General features: G+C 46.4%; 1 protein-coding gene across 2 annotated transcripts in view; it reads left to right on the forward strand.

Annotated features, from left to right (window-relative positions):
- The first annotated feature begins 1,778 nt into the window (after positions 1-1,778).
- Positions 1,779-15,892, forward strand: part of LOC144783791 (uncharacterized) — a 38,590-nt gene continuing 24,476 nt past the window's right edge. Inside the window, exons 1-2 of one of the 2 annotated variants that reach the window (XM_078662491.1) lie at positions 1,779-1,916; positions 2,553-2,768. The gene's annotated coding sequence lies outside the window, so the exon portion shown is untranslated. Of the gene's footprint in view, positions 2,025-2,552; positions 2,769-15,892 lie in introns of both variants that reach the window. The other variant, XM_078662490.1, reaches the window with a different exon arrangement.

Raw genomic sequence — 15,892 nt, forward strand, 5'->3', positions numbered from 1 at the left:
ATTTCCAGGAAAGGGGCAGGAGCATTGAATATATTTTCATTAGACATGACTTCAACTTTGACCTCCTCCTCTTTTTTAATAGATAAATTAATGGTGATGCAGACACAACTAACAACACTGAAATGAACTGACAAATGCCAGAATCAATAATGTGAGATAACGTTGAAAATGCTAAATATCACACCTGAATCATAAAATAATCATAAAACACTCTCTATAAAATACTTATAACATACTTGTGATATGAAAATTTAAATAAATAAAATCAATGTCGGAAAGTATTTCTAAACGATAAGTTCATGTGAATTTCCTTAATGCTCCTGTGCACTGAACCAGCGCTAGTGAGCTCGGTGAATACACCACTAATCAGTACTTGAGAGAACCTCTGACGAGAATTGAACAAAAATTGTTGCACAAAATGGCGGCACGTACTTACGTCAATGACGTATCGACGCGCTATGACCAGCTGTACAAACTGAAACGGATAGCTGAATGCGGATGAGGTATGCGTCACCTCCAGCTGACAGTTGAAAGTAAACTGTCAATTACACTTAACGAACGAATTCCCACAAACGCCTCTCAAACTCTTCTTGATGTTCTTTCTGAAAAATACATCAGAATCTTTGTAATGCCGGAATTTTAAAACACAAAAACTTCACGAACATCCGCACTTGCCTTTTAGTTATCTTTCAGACTCCGCCCGACAATGAACCACATGTCAATATCACGACACCGCTTTTCCTTCAGAAATCCTGTGATAACGACTCGAAATGTAGAAAGGAAGAATTACAGATCAGCCTTGAATTAGCTTAAGAAAGAAATACCTTAACTTGCCTTGAAATAAAATGTAGAAATCCTGAAGAAATTTGAAACGAACTGTAGAACCTCTGAAGAAATTTCCACACAAGCTCCTAGTGAAAACAAATCCCATCCTCGTCGCCATTGTAGTGAAATGGTTCACCGTAGAATTAATATATTATCAGAATAAAGGATGTCCACAAGAATATAATTATTTATATGTTTAATTATAAAGAAAGGAGCTTGTGCGGCAGTGACTGCGCAGAGTCACGGAATAACCAATAGCACCGGGTGACGTCAGCTTTATACATACTTTGCATATTTGTTAGCGCGTGCCTAACAACCAATGGGAGGGAATTCCTGATCACAATAACACTCATCTTGCTTATCATTTCCCTACAATATTTGTCTTCTTCCTTTAGATACCAATTTTTATAATGTTAATCCACGGTTTTATGACTGATGGTGGTACGCCCAACCCTTGTGTGATTCTTAATGAAATCAAATAAAAGTATTTTGATCATTACAAACTAAAACCTTCGGGTAAAGTCCGCCCTATATAAAAACGCATAAAATAAAATAAATAAATAAAAAAGGTGTATGCGCTGATCGCTCGCATTTTCAGAAGCAACTAATGGGAAAGGGCTGGCTATTTACCAATCGGATCCTGCGCTGCCCAGAGGACGCACATTCAAAGAACAAAACTTTGTTTACACAATTGACAGCGAGCGATAACGAAAAACGTGTTCTCGAGATACTTTCCCGGGAGTTTTCGCATATTAGAATATTTACATCCCAAGCCGCGGTCCTTCCGCTGGCTTCTATTGGCCCTTTTAGATGCCGCGAAAATGATTACTTACCGGTTGGCGGTCGTTGCTGTCAATCACACTTAACATTTCCGCGTAAGTGACCTGATAGATTCAGTAGGCTAGTTTAATGAACGCCGTGGATCAATTGGTTGTCACCCGTTGTAGGTAATACTAGCGAATACGCTGATTGGCTGGTGTAGGTTGGCGCCAGGTTTAGTTGCTGGGGCCAGGAAGGAGGAGCCAATCGGTCAGAGGCTGGGGTCGCGGCAGAAGAGAAGCCGGAAGTAGGGGCGGGCTCCTCGGGCCTAGGTGCTGTTACGAGTTCTCCGTAGCATGTTCTTGTGTTTTACCTTTGTTACAGGATATACGCGTTTTTGGTTTGAATTTCAGGTTTAGTGCGTCAACCCTATCCTCCAGGTATCAGCGATTTTTAACGGGCAGTTTATTCTGTCAAGGGTGCCCAATATCTTCGCCACAAAGAGTAAACCTGTTCTAAGAAATATGTCCAGGTCCTCGATTGGAAGAAGTTTTAATCGATATTATTGGGTTTCACCACATGCGTCGCCTTTCGGCGCGTGTGCTTTTGATTTCCTTGGTCCCCGCCTGACTTTCTCTTGTCGGTCTTCATGTATCTTCGTTTCGGTTATATGTGGCTATAATTGATTGGACTAATTCGTTTGCAGGATATACTCGGTTGTACGCTCGTTTAACATGAATTACAACTGCTTAGTCTGGCGTTCAGTGTTAAAAAAATATATATAATTTTGATGTGTTTTACGCCGTTACTTCACTCGCGTGTGTGTTGCATGAATAATATTGTTTTAACTTTTATGTATGATCAGTTCGAACTCTATCGAATCACAACTTCAACCTTTTGCTTGTGTATGTAGCCCATTAAATCACACACATTAATCTCGTCTTTATTTTATATTGCTTTGGTTGCAGACGTGAAGGACCCCACCGCGTCATTTTATCAACATCATGGATGGCTATCGAGCTGCTCCGACCTGGGGACCCCGCCGCCTCTCTACCCGCCTCGTGCTCCCCTGACCCCTCCCTGCCAGTGTCCAAGTCCATCTTCAGAACTGAGACTCTCCCATCTGTGCTCTCTCCCATTACCAACCTAGCTCTCACTATGGACCAGCTGCAAGGGCTGGGCAGGTAAGCTGGGGGGATTACGTTTTTTTTTTTGCTGGTTACCCGTCAAATGTAGCAAATGATCCAGGATGAGTGGTAGGGTTGGTATGTATCCAGAGATGCATGGTGAAGCCATAGAGTGTACTGTAATGTGAAGGGATTACATTTTCAATTGAAATGTCCTCTTGAAAAGGCAATTAAATGTGCCATATGGTATGAATCTTTATCGTTGAACGTACATGGTGCACAAACAACTTCAGATTTCAGTGCGGACTTATCACACAAGTAAAGTGTTTTGGTTTATTTGAGTTCCCATTAAAATCGCTGTGTCCCTCACAATTCAGATTTAGAAAAAACAGTATACCCTATTTGCTCTTTCCTTGTGGCTGATAACGTTAGCAATATTTGTAAGTACGTTTACAAGTATTTCACTTTGGTTACATAATATTTGACATGCTGCTGCCTTCTCCTTTCATATCTGTGACCAAAGAGATTTGTCACTTGGTTGCGAAATTGACTCACTTTGCAGTAAGAGTGGGAGAAAGTAAACACCCACCTCCGTGTTAAAGGCATAAGTAATTTGTCAGACGACATTACCTAACATTTGACCTGTCCTTGGTTGATTTTTAGAGCTTATATAGCGCATACTGTCACCCTACGGGTATCCTGTCTTTGAAGGCAAATAAAATGCTACAAGATAAAAAACAAAATTGATGGACTTAAATTGATTGTCATCATTCTTTTTGAGCTCCTACAAAGTTTTTCTGGGGGTGCTGCCGCAATCCTCTGCACCCATAGTTCAATTGCATTTCAAAGGTTACTCTGGTTGCATCACGTCTCTTGTTAAAGTGTGCTAAAAGTGACGCTCTTATCCTGTTCTCTTCATGTTAATATTCTTGTAAGTTATGTGCACCTGTACAGGAGGGAGGAGCAAGTGTGGTTCCAGGAACCCCATCACTACAAATAACGGTTGACCTTCAGCAATATACTTTTGGAGTTTTTAGAACTCATGGCTGTTTCACTTAGTCACCCTGGTTGGGCAATCAAGTGGCAGGGACTAAATCGGATCCTGCAGGTGTTTATTACAATTTTGATGCCATACTATGCGTGCAGGTGTACAGTATACACTAGCTTACTCCAAGCCCCTGCACAGATAAACACTCTGACCAGTTGAATTTTATCTGCCCATCGGTGTTGATCATGGCCAGATATTATTAGAGATTAGATATTAACTCAGCACTTTTGCATGGAGAACTGGTCCCATTTTTAATCTACGTTTAGGTCTTGCATACTGTCTGGCAACAGATAATGTCCTCATACAACACACACTACACAACATTCATTCATACACATGTACAGCTATAGAAAGGGGCTTTTGGAGAACCCATTTCAACCATTCTCTAGAGCGGTTCAGCTGACTTTAGGCATTGGCTAAAAGAGTTGTACATCCGCATTTGTATCAGCCCACTGCATTTCAGTATATAAATCCCTCAGGGGGTGGTTTTGATCCCCTGAGAGCCCCAGCGGTCTATTTCCCCAAAACCCATGTACACACACGGTGAACATCTTTTAAGGGCTATAAAACATTCCAAGATGGTCACCACGTGTGTGCATGATTGTGCACACATGATGCACCAGCAGCTTTTTGGGCAGTTTTACTTTACCATGGCATCACTGATATTTTAGTAATTTAAAGTAGACATAAACAAGCATTTGCAAACCATATAGGTCGGCACACGCCAGTTAAAGGGCGAGACCTATTTGCTTTGCCAATGCTTTTTGGGGGGGGGGCGTGGATGCTGTTCTTCCAGACTATCGCCCATGTTACAACCAATAACGCTGGCTGGGTTTAACTAGTGACCTGCCTAATTAATACTGATTAGGCAGGTCATTCAGCCACCCAACATGACTGGAGATTGTGACGAGGCTTATTAGTACATAGGTTGCATCATAAAATCTGAGACAGGTTGCCAAGTCATTGCTCAAGTCACAAACTTTTTGCGACCTGGCCCTTTACCTATAGATCTTGTCAGATATTAAGTTCATCAGTGTTAATAAGTCAATTAGAGTTTCAATCCCTTCGCTGCCACCCTGACGTTTGTCTTGACTATCGCCAGCCTCTAAGAGTGAAGTTAACAAAGAGTACCTTGGTTATCCTATTTGAATTTAGTTGTAGTAGTGCACTAATGGTCAACAATGGTATTCACTTAGGCTGCTGTTTATACACCACATACATTTTAAGACTCGGTAATAAGCCTTCAGTCTTTTTACTGCCTTATTTGTAAACATTGGACACACTTAGAAATAGGCACTATAAGGATAGTGGTTACTATTTAAAAATTCTTCACAGAACCCGAAGCAAGATGGACAATTCAGTTAAGTGGGCACTGTAAACCTATCCCACTGCTGGAAGTGGTCCAGTGAGTTTGTTTTAGCTATAGTACTAGATGTTTTGATATCCAATCGTAGCTTTATCAGATTGTCAAACTATGCTGGCCGTAAATGGTATTAAAAATGTGGGCACAGCTTCCAGACATAGTGCATATTAACTGCAGGACAGTCACATGGCCGCCTTTTTGAATTACTATGAACAATCTGGAAACAGTGAAGCTAAAAGATGCGTTTTTTTAAATCTGCTTCCCCATTTGATTACATTATATGCTCTGGGGCCATCAGTTTTTGAACATTCGCCTGAACCTGTGGGTTGTTTTTGTTGCAATTATAGGCAGTATTGCAACTATGAAAAGCCCTGATAGTAGGTGTTTCATATAACTGGACTTGAACCCAACACACTTTAGATATACTCCCTTAAAGAAAAAGTACCCTGACTTGTAGGTTACTTACCAAAATGTGGCATGTTAGAAAAAATGCCACAAACAAGGGTCTGGTCTAGGTTTCAGCAAAAAGGAAAGATCATAATTCTAAGATAACTCACTCGAATATCTAATAGCATTAATTCCTCATTCTAGGTCTCACTACAAAGGCAGCCATCTATCCTGCTCTCAAAATCTTCTTCTTCTTCTTCTTCTTCTTCTTCTTTTTTTTTTTTTTAATACGTATTGTGGTAATTTATTTCCCTCGGCCCATCAAAAACCACGTCCGTCTAAAATCTTGGGGCCAGATGTATCAAAGCGTTTTACCCATTCTGTGTCTATGGGAAAATGTGTTGATACTTATGGCCCTTGGTTTCTTAGTATCCTCTTTATTCGCAGCTGGGAGGCCTCCAGAAGTTTCCCATGCAGAGACATTAAGCAAGTCTCAAAACACAACTGTTGCGCATTGCTTATTTACATTTGCTCGAACATTGGATACAATGGTTGCGTCCTGGCTTCATTCCGTTGCTCACCATGAGCACATCCACTGATAAGTCACACCATCTTGTTTTGTACTGTGAGTGTCTTCTATTCATGTCTGAGCTAATCCCAGATTTCCCTCGAGGCCATATATGCTCAGCTGAGTGCTAAGGTCGGTAGGTTATTTCTTGAAACTGTGTTTTACCAACTATCATGACCGCCCCCGCGACTAGCACATGTATTAAAACTCAGTTTTCGGCACACATATTACTGCTGTGTCTAATTCGGTCTTGGTATCTCTTGTGTGCGAAAGGCATTCTGTTCACAAGATGGGTCATTAGGTTTTTCTATTTCCAGTCTCACCTTAAGAAGTAAAGCTGTGCCTAATGGGGCAGTGATGAGTTATTAACTCAGATATAGGTGCCCCCTTTTTCTGTGAACCGTACACCGTATTAGCAAACAGTTTCATTGTACACAACCAGTCATGTTAGTTTCTGGTTGTTGACAGGCCTCCCCCATTTAAAAAAAAGTAAATCCAGTCACTATTTTTATTGCGTTTTGATGGTGCTGTGACTTTTCCTAAACTCAATTGAGCAGACCCCGTATATGGCATTATAATAGTCTATATGAGAGAGGACACAGATGATCGCCACTTGGTTGGACCTCTTCAGTGGGAGAATATGATGGATTTTCTTAAGTGGTTTAAGCATATATACAACATTTTCTTTTTGAGGGAGAAAAGGTATCTGATGCAGGGCTCGAAAAATCATAAAATTGTTACTAGACCTGCAAGTCTAGTAACCTGAATAATCTACTCGACCTAACTGTAATGTACTTAACCCGTGAACTGGTCTCAAATTGTAGGATCCTAGGCAAATATTTTGTCTTATGGAGCCACCTTTTTCTTATCACATAAGAGAACACCTTCAAATATGCGTGTTCACTATTTCTGCTGTACAAAAAACATATTTACTAGACTAAATATTTGCTCCATGTATAACAAGAAACAAGCCCATATATATATAGGGTACACGTGATCCCTGGCTTGCCTCTTAGTTCACGAATAGCATTGTCATCTGGGCAGGAGCAGTAATAATTCCCAGTTCATGTTTACACCACTCACTTTAAATAAATGTATTACTAAAGCCTGATGTGGTAGAGCACTGTCATTTACAGATAGAATATTTTCCATTGACATGGCCACAACACGTTACCACTAACATGTAGTTTTGCTGAATAGTGCATAAAAAATGTTTGAAAATTGGGGTTCAGTAAAAATATTTAAAATGTACGCATCGTAAAGTGCTAATTTGTTTTGATCCTATACAAATATTTTTTTCATCACAGAATTACAAAAATGTCTTCAGAACTAATAAACTATATTTGAAATGTTAGAACAGTCCACTTAGCTATTTCGGTGTTATAAAAAAGCCTGCAATTTTACAGCTTTACATTTCACATACTTTGCACAGTTCAGTCGTCACACAGTTCACTTTACAAAATCCTCTAACTTCAGTTACATAACGAAAAATAAATGTAGGAAGACAAACTGACTTTTGACCTATCTCTCTAAAAGCCAGCAAATGTGAAAAGATAAGATTTAAAGGCATCTTTATTGCTCTTTCAATTTTTTAGCAATAAAAATGAGTTTAATTCTCATCTTGTCACTTTTGCTCCGCTTTCAGACAGAGGTCAAAAATCAGTTTGTCTTTTTACATTTACTTTTTTTCTGGGGCTAAAGCCAGAAGATTTTCAGCACGCCAGAGAGGGCGATTAGTCCCTAAAAAAACTGTCCTGACTAAATATTGCTCAACAATGCGAGTGGATATTTCGAGCCCATGGTTGCTTAAACAGTTACCAAGTTCTTTACTGTAATGCAAGAAATGAGTCCTCCAATTTCGCTGGCACGTGTCCGTTGCCCGCAGTGATCGTTCTTGTCCTCATTCAGGTTTAAAAAGTTAGTGACAACGGTCAGGAGCAGTCTTTGTCTGATAGAATTTATAGACCTTTAACTACTTGACTGCTTATGACGGTTCCCTGTCGTCATGAGTCACAGTATGCGTATGGCGGCCGGTAGCCATCCGAACGTTGCCGCTCCGCCCAAGCAGTATTAATTCCCCGCCTGTGCGAGAGAAATCAGTGGGCGGAGTTCGGATGGCTCCCGGCAGTCATGAGCACACACCCACCATGATTTATGACGGCCGGGAGCCGTCCTGAGTATGGGAGCGCCACACCCAACCCCGCCCCCCCCCCCCCCCCCCCCCTCGCACTGCGGCGGAATTTGCCCTGCGGCGAAGGTCTTAATCACATTGCAACAGCAGCTGAGTGCGACCTTCATATGAGAACTTACGATCTAACCAAACTGCTAGAAAGCTGTACATAAGTTTTAAAGAAGGGGGTATAAAACTGAAACGTTGGGTACATTATGTCAGGATAGTCAAAGTGCAGCAGCCACAAAGAAATGGGTGCAGTGATGATGGATAGGTTTTTATATAGCGCAATATCACCGCCAGGTCTCAAAGCGCTTTGCATTGGGAACCCGTCCTGGTTTTTCCCTGTGAGATAACCCCTACTGGGTATCCCCAAGGTGAAAGCCAGGCATCCCGCCGCGGGGGGCCGTAGTGGAGATTAAGCAAGCTATTGCCCAGAGTTGCAGAGTGTGAACCTGTGATTCCAGTAGGCACCGAAGCGAGAATTATCGAGTCCGTGGACATTTTGGGCTCAATACCCTGCCGCGTCGGGAATTGAACCCTGGTCCCGGGTCTGATCTCAGCGTCCGGGTCTGCCTCCTCTAACCAGTGAGCCACACTTCTCCACTTCTCCATGATACAGCACAAAAGTGTTGTAGCGGTATCCGTGGATAAGCGGCAAGGTTAAAGAGTAGATATAGGCATCTGTGCCCCATCTACCTTCTTTAGCCAAGCAAACAGGGATACCATGTTGCAATATTACGTAGTTTTAATTATCGTAACTGTAATTCTAAATGATACATAACATTAAATGTCAGTGGTCTTATAATTTACAGATTCAAATGCCTCTATTTCGATTAATTCATCATAAGACGTTTCACAGTGTAAAATACATTCATAGGAAAAGGCGTACAGCAATTTATAAAAGATTAAAATACAATTTCATGAGGCTTGTAATGAAAAAATACTAACATTTTAAAATGGAGGTTGATATACCATAACAAGGATAAAAATACAATCATTACAATGAGGATAAAAACTATGTAAAATCACTACTCTGCTTGCGGCCTGGCCCTAATGATCCACACCCAGCCTAGGAATTTTGCCACAGCAATTACAATGGGTTCGCTCGTGTCATACCTCAGGATCCTTAAGGCTACAGACCCCACCCTTGTACCCATGTTGCGACAAATGGGTTTTAACCATTTGGCCCGTGGGGCTGCGTAAGCCGGGCACTCAAAGAATGTGACAAATGGATTCCCTACTGTAGGTACACCATCGACAGGATTCGGTCACCTGACCCTTCCAGTTTTTAGTAAATGTTCGAATAGGTAGGCTGCCGACCCTTAACTGGTGGTAAAGTTTCCTGTCGCAGGACCTGCTAATAATGTCCCAGTAGTCCTCTAGTGAAGGATCACTTTTAACCTCCAGGAACATACCAGACAGCGAGTTGTCCGGAAGTTGTCTGAAATGTTTCTGGCTTATTTAAGACCAGTATAGGCTTTTAAATAGTTTTTTAGATGGGAAGGGATTATTAGCAGGGTCGGACCACAGATTTCCCAGGCCCATGGACTCTAGGAGCAATCTGACTTGCTTGAACCATAGTAGGTTTCCCGAACCCAAAATGGATCGAACATCCAAAATTGCCATAGCATATGGGGCTAGTTCGGGAGTGGTCCAGATCCTCCTCCATAGAGCCACTAGTTTAAAGCGAGCAATGTCTATGGAGTGACGGCCTAAATCCATTAGTAACGGTCTCGTGGGACTGGAGCAGGGAAGACCTGTGAGATTCCTTAAACATTTATTTTGAGCTTTGACCAAAGAGGAAAGGTCTGCAAAACCCCAGAGTTCCGCACCGTACAGGATTGCTGAACCTATCCTGGAGTTGTAGATCTTCAAAGCTGGGCCTATCCTTTTGGTCTGGGACATCATCTGTTCTTTTACCAAACACCCTGAAAGCTGGGCAAACTTAAGGGATAGGGTGTCTATTTGGGGCTTCCAACTCATTTTGCTCTCTAAGACAATCCCCAAGTAAGTCATAACATTTGTCTGTTCTAGCTTTGTGTTCATCGTGACATGGCCCACCACAGGTCTGCCCTTGTTAAGAACCATAAACTCGGTTTTGGTGACATTAACCTGTAGGTCGTGATCTTGGCAAAAATCATCACACTTGTTCAGGGCCGCCTGCAGGCCCGTCTGTGTCTGCGATAGTAAAAGGGTGTCATCCGCGAACATGAGTAGCGGAAACTTGGTGCCACCTAGGGAAGGGGCGTCTGTCGGGAAGGTTGAAAAATACTGCACAACCCTGTTGATGAATAACAAAAACAGGGTTGGCGCTAGGACGCATCCTTGCCTGACACCCCGTGACACTGGGAATCTATTTGTTACCTGCCCTTGCTTGCCCCATCGAACTTGGAGCAAAATGTCCCTCGTGGAGCCTAATTACGACATTCATGAGGTACGGGGGCATCCCCAAGCTGCCTAAGACCCCCCACAGTTTGGCCCTAGGAACTAGGTCAAATGCTGACTTAAGGTAAAAAAAGGCGGCGTACAGAGTACCACCACCTAGGCTGACTATTTTCCAATAAATCAGTTGAAACCTGAGGACCTGCTCGATGGTACTGATGCACGATCTGAACCCGGCCTGGAGGGGTGACAAAATATCCTCCAGCTCTATCCAACTCTGTATTCTTGCCAGAACCATCCTGGCGATGATTTTTTGGATAGTCAATCAAACTGATTGGACGATAGTTCCCCGGACTTGAACTGTCTCCCTTCTTGTATATTGGCAGTATCTCGGCTCCTCTCCATGAATCTGGTATGACAGCCCCCTTGGAGATGGCAGTAGCCAGAAATGCATTGTAGGGTACCCAGTTAGTTTGGTCGTGTTTGAAGATGTCCGCCGGGATGCAGTCAATAAACCGGAGCCTTTCCACGAGGGATCTTACTCAAAGCTTCCTCAACTTCTCTACAGTCAAATGTGAGGTTGTGCGTGTTGGCCATGAGACGGGAGTCATAGGGTGAGATTTCGACGATCCGATTAAGCCCAGAAAACTGGGACTCAAAATTCTCAACCCAGATCTCCGCCGGGACGTGGTTTGTGGGAACCTGCGAATTAAGGGAATTGCCCCATTTAACAATGTGCCAAAACGTGGTTAGGTTTTTATGCTTGCTGGCAACAAGAAGGTCCTGCCAATGTTCATTGTCCCAATCTTGTTTGGCCAGGATTTTAGCTTTGCAATAATTTCGCCTAGCTAATCTGATATCAACCATGTTCTTAGTTTTAATAGCAGAGGCCAGTATACTGTAGGTTTCCCGGCATGGTTTGTTGTACCAATGTTTGCACTTTGGTTGGCTGATTTGGTTCTTTGGTTTACTGGATTTGGAGAAATGTGGTTTAAGGCCAGTAAATAAGTCTTCGTGAAGTTTTATCATCTCCCTATTGATGTCATCCTGTGTTGGAAGGGAGCGCAAAACTTCCAGGGCCCGTGAAACTTTGGTGCTAATCTCATCTAGTGCCCCGGGTTCGATGGCGACCCTTAGCCAGCACACCCTGCGTAGGTCATTAGTAAGAAGGGCATCAGCAGTGGCTAGCTCAGTTTGATCTTTACGTCTGGAGTCACTGCTTAACTGAAGACTGACTACGAGGGGGTTGTGGTTACTCTCAGGGCGATCCATAATCACCAGAACACTACTTTAATGAGGGCATAGTCTATTCGGCTTTTGCGTAAGCCGTTGTCAAAAGTATCCCTGCCCATTTTGTCAGTCAGTCCGTCCATTTGCCGCCCTAAAGCCGCACTCTAGGCAGAGGCCTATCCACAGGAGGGCAGATTCAGTCCATTTCTTGATGGGTATAGGATCGAGAGGGGGGATGTTCCATTGAACATTCACTTCTGTCAGAAGTGTTTCCCCATCGGCGTTCAGGGGCTCAAAAGAGCAGTTTAGATCCCCTACTATTATTACGTTTGTGTCTAAGCTTAATGAGTCCAAAAAACCATCTGATGTTAGAAATGTGTTGGTACCACGCCCTCCAGGCTGGCCTCTGTTGTACACATTTGCAATGAGGGTATCGGGACAGTCCGGGAAGTGCAATAATCTAACTAGAAGATCCAGACTGTCAACGACTAGTTCGGTGGGTCTACAGTTGATAGTTTGTCTGACCCATATGCTAAGGCCTCCTGAGGGTCTGCCCTTAGCCCCTCTGACTGCTGCTTTATAGAAGTTAAGATAAACAGGTAGGTAAACAGGGTCCACGGGCCACGTCTCCTGGAAGGCCAGTATGTCGTATTTCTCCACCAAAGCGGACCACTCTACTATAGAAATTTTGCTCCTCAAACCAGCTACGTTCCACGAAACCAAAGTGAGCAGATGGGTATCACTTTCTGCGAGCGTTTGGTGAGGGGACATGGCCTGATGGTCGTCCAAGTCATCATTATCGCCATGAATTGGGCACCCATGGGGGGCGTGGCTAGGCGAGCAATGGCGGAGGTCTCAACCGGGTAGAGCTCCGAGCCGAGCTCCCCTTCCCCGGGCCGATTCTCCGCCAATTATCCTCTGAGCCGCCTGAAATTGAATTGCAGGCGGACCACCATAGAGCCATACTCTGCATTCTGGCCGATTTTCGAATCAGAGACCAGACCCAGCAGCACCGGCCTTTCCGGAGAGCCTCTGGCGGGACTCGCCGCCACCCAGACGGCGAAGGTGACTACGGGAGACCGCAGCTTGGGCCTAACATCTGGGTCTCACCACGCGGCCTGGCCTCCGCGACCTCCCCACGCATCGGGGCCATCTCAACACTCTGACCCCTGCTCCCCCCCTGCTCCTGGGAGACTACGGGAGGCCCACGCCGGGGGGGTGGGGAGGCCTGGCCGGCGTGACGCGGCCGTTGCGCTGACGGCGGCCCAAGCCAGGGGCGCGGCTGCCCGACTGCCTGCTCGTGTGCCCGAAGGTGGCGTGACCCCGGAGGTACGGCTAGCACCACACAAGCGGAACCGGAGAGCCAGGTGGGAGGGCCCTACGCTCTGGACATTGCTGGACGGCCGCGGCCACCTGAAGAGGCCCCCTCCCCACGCAGGTGTGGTGATACTGTGGGGGGCGGATGCAATCAGAGGCCTGAATTAAACACCATAGCCCACGCGCCAGAGACGCTGAGACCTCATCGAGACGATACATGGTTCTGTGTACTACGGACTACCCCCCCCCCCCCCCCCCCTTCCACGGGCTCCTTAGAATTGGCAGGCCTGCGGGGCCCTGGTGGTGGCGGCTGACTGACAGCGCCTCCACCGAAAATCCGACCCCGTCGGGGACACAGGAGGCGCGGTGCAGGGGCTCTCGGCCCAGTGTGGAGGGAAGGGCCACGCGCGCATTGAGAGACACTGCGACACGGACGCCCACCATCGTATGGGCCTGACTTCCCTACGCCGCATGGAGGTGCATTGAGGCTGCGATCCAGTGCTTCTAGCCTCTCCAGCAAGCACACGGCGACACTCGGCCTACCCCACCTGCCCAGGGAAAATCTGCGGCTCTCACAAACAAAAGACGCCTTGCTGCCCCGCGGTCGGCTGTCTGCGGTGAGCGCAACCCCTTCGGCGCTGTTGTCAGCCGCCTGCTCCGGCGCACTACTACGCAGGCCCACCCCGCGAACCAGCACGGAGGACACGCGAGGGGCCGGCTAACCAACTACACAACGCCCGGCGCAAGTGGCAACGCACCGCAGACACTGCCGGAGCCGCGCACCAGAAAACGCCTCATCCCCCGGCTAAATTGGACTACACTGTTGGCCGGGCCGCCTTGCACATGTCCGGGGGGGTGAGAACTCGCACTGGAACAGGAGGGGCCCCGCCGAAGGGAAAAACCGATAAGTCACTACACAAGATGGCTGCTGATCAGGTGACCGCGAGGTTAGACAGCGTGCTAGCCGCCATGGAACGCATGGAACAGTCGCTCCAACTGACCAGGACATCCTTAGAATCCAAAATAGACAGTGTTGCCATAGATCTCACCCACTTACGAGCCGACCACAAGAAACTGGCTGGCCAGACAAACACTGGAAGGGACAGTGGGGGAGCTTGGCCCCAAAGTCACAAAAACTGATAAACGAGTCCAAGTCCTTCTGAACAGAGTGGAGTTCCTAGAAGACCGCGCTGAGGACTCGAAAGGGAGGGCGAGACGCAACAACATCAGACTCGTGGGGTTCCCGGAAAAATGGGAGGGCAACCGTCCTGCTCAACGAGTGGAAGACTGGCTAAGAGATATGTTGCCTGAAGACACGCTATCGCCCCATTTTGTAGTGGAACGGGCACATCGCGTACCCACGAGACCTCGCACCACCGGCTCTAACCCGAGGCCGCTACTCTTCAAGGTCCTGAACTATCGGGACAGACACTATACTAAGAGAAACTAGACGGCTCGGGGAAGTTCGCATTGACAATGCTACCGTGATGTTCTTCCAGGACTACACCATTCAGGTGCAACGTCAGACACGACTTCTTGGACGTGAAGCGACGTCTCCGCACAGCAGGCCTTCAGTACTCCCTACTCTTTCCTGCAAAACTAAGAGTGGTGGCGCAAGACAAGACCTACTTCTTTAGCACTCCTGAGGAGGTAAGCGAATGGCTTGATAGCGGTACAGACACAGCACCCAGGCAGCCACATAGCTCTGAGACAAGACCTCGGGCCCGTGGGCCACGACGTCGCCGCAGGAACAGGGACCAAAGGGCCGGCCGACCGGAGGAAGCGACGCGCCACTCCCCGCCGTCGGACCAAATGATCCAGGAGCAACGAGATGCCCTCCGAGTCTCCCAACTGAGTGCCTCGCCAACTTCGGACGTCACGTCACCAGCCCACGGATGGTTCCGAGCGATGATGAAGCTATTTACGGGATACCGGCCTCCCAACTGTCCGTAGATCTGCCGGATGTTACGCCGCAAACGGCTGACATGCTCCATTGAAGCCACACATGCAAACCTAACAGACCCTGCCGGGGCGGCGGGGACGGAACCAGAGACCAGACAGTTGCTGTGAGCCGTTGCCTGAGATGTCCCCTGCCGCCCTGGAGACAGAGGGAGAGAACTTGACGCAGTGAGTACACACCCAGACATGTGGACACTGAGGGGGTGATAGGGTGGTGGGACCATACTGCAGTGCTTCCCCCTTCTCTCCCCCCTGCCAGCTGCCCATACCGCCTGGAGACCTTCCTACTCCGGGACCTTAGGGAGTGGAACTTACCTCTCTCCCCTGTGCGTGATTGGTCAAACAAGCAACCCCACGACAGGAGACGGCACTGCCTTCCTGAACACTGATTTTGGCTACATGGTGCACATGACATATGGCCCGGGGAAGGGCCAATGACCCACTTTCTTGATTTGAATAGGTGACCTGCCAGAACTGTAACTAGCGCACGTTACCCCCTAGACTTGAATACTGTTCTATTGCCTCTTTGGTGTGTTTGGACGGCGACATGTTGCGTAGCCGACCTTTTGGTATCTATCTGTTTGCACACCCTGTTCTTTTTCCCACCCTCAACCTCGGAGAATTGCTTATACCCTTTCTTTCTGTGCTGATGTTTGTGTCCGTTCTGAGTGGGAGGGGGGGGCCGAGGGTCTTGTGGAGGCGCTCGCCTGAGGGATGGATGGTAGGTGGAGCGGGTATTTTTTACCACGACAGT

Source organism: Lissotriton helveticus, chromosome 10, assembly GCF_964261635.1.
Source record: "Lissotriton helveticus chromosome 10, aLisHel1.1, whole genome shotgun sequence".
NCBI lineage: Eukaryota > Metazoa > Chordata > Amphibia > Caudata > Salamandridae > Lissotriton > Lissotriton helveticus.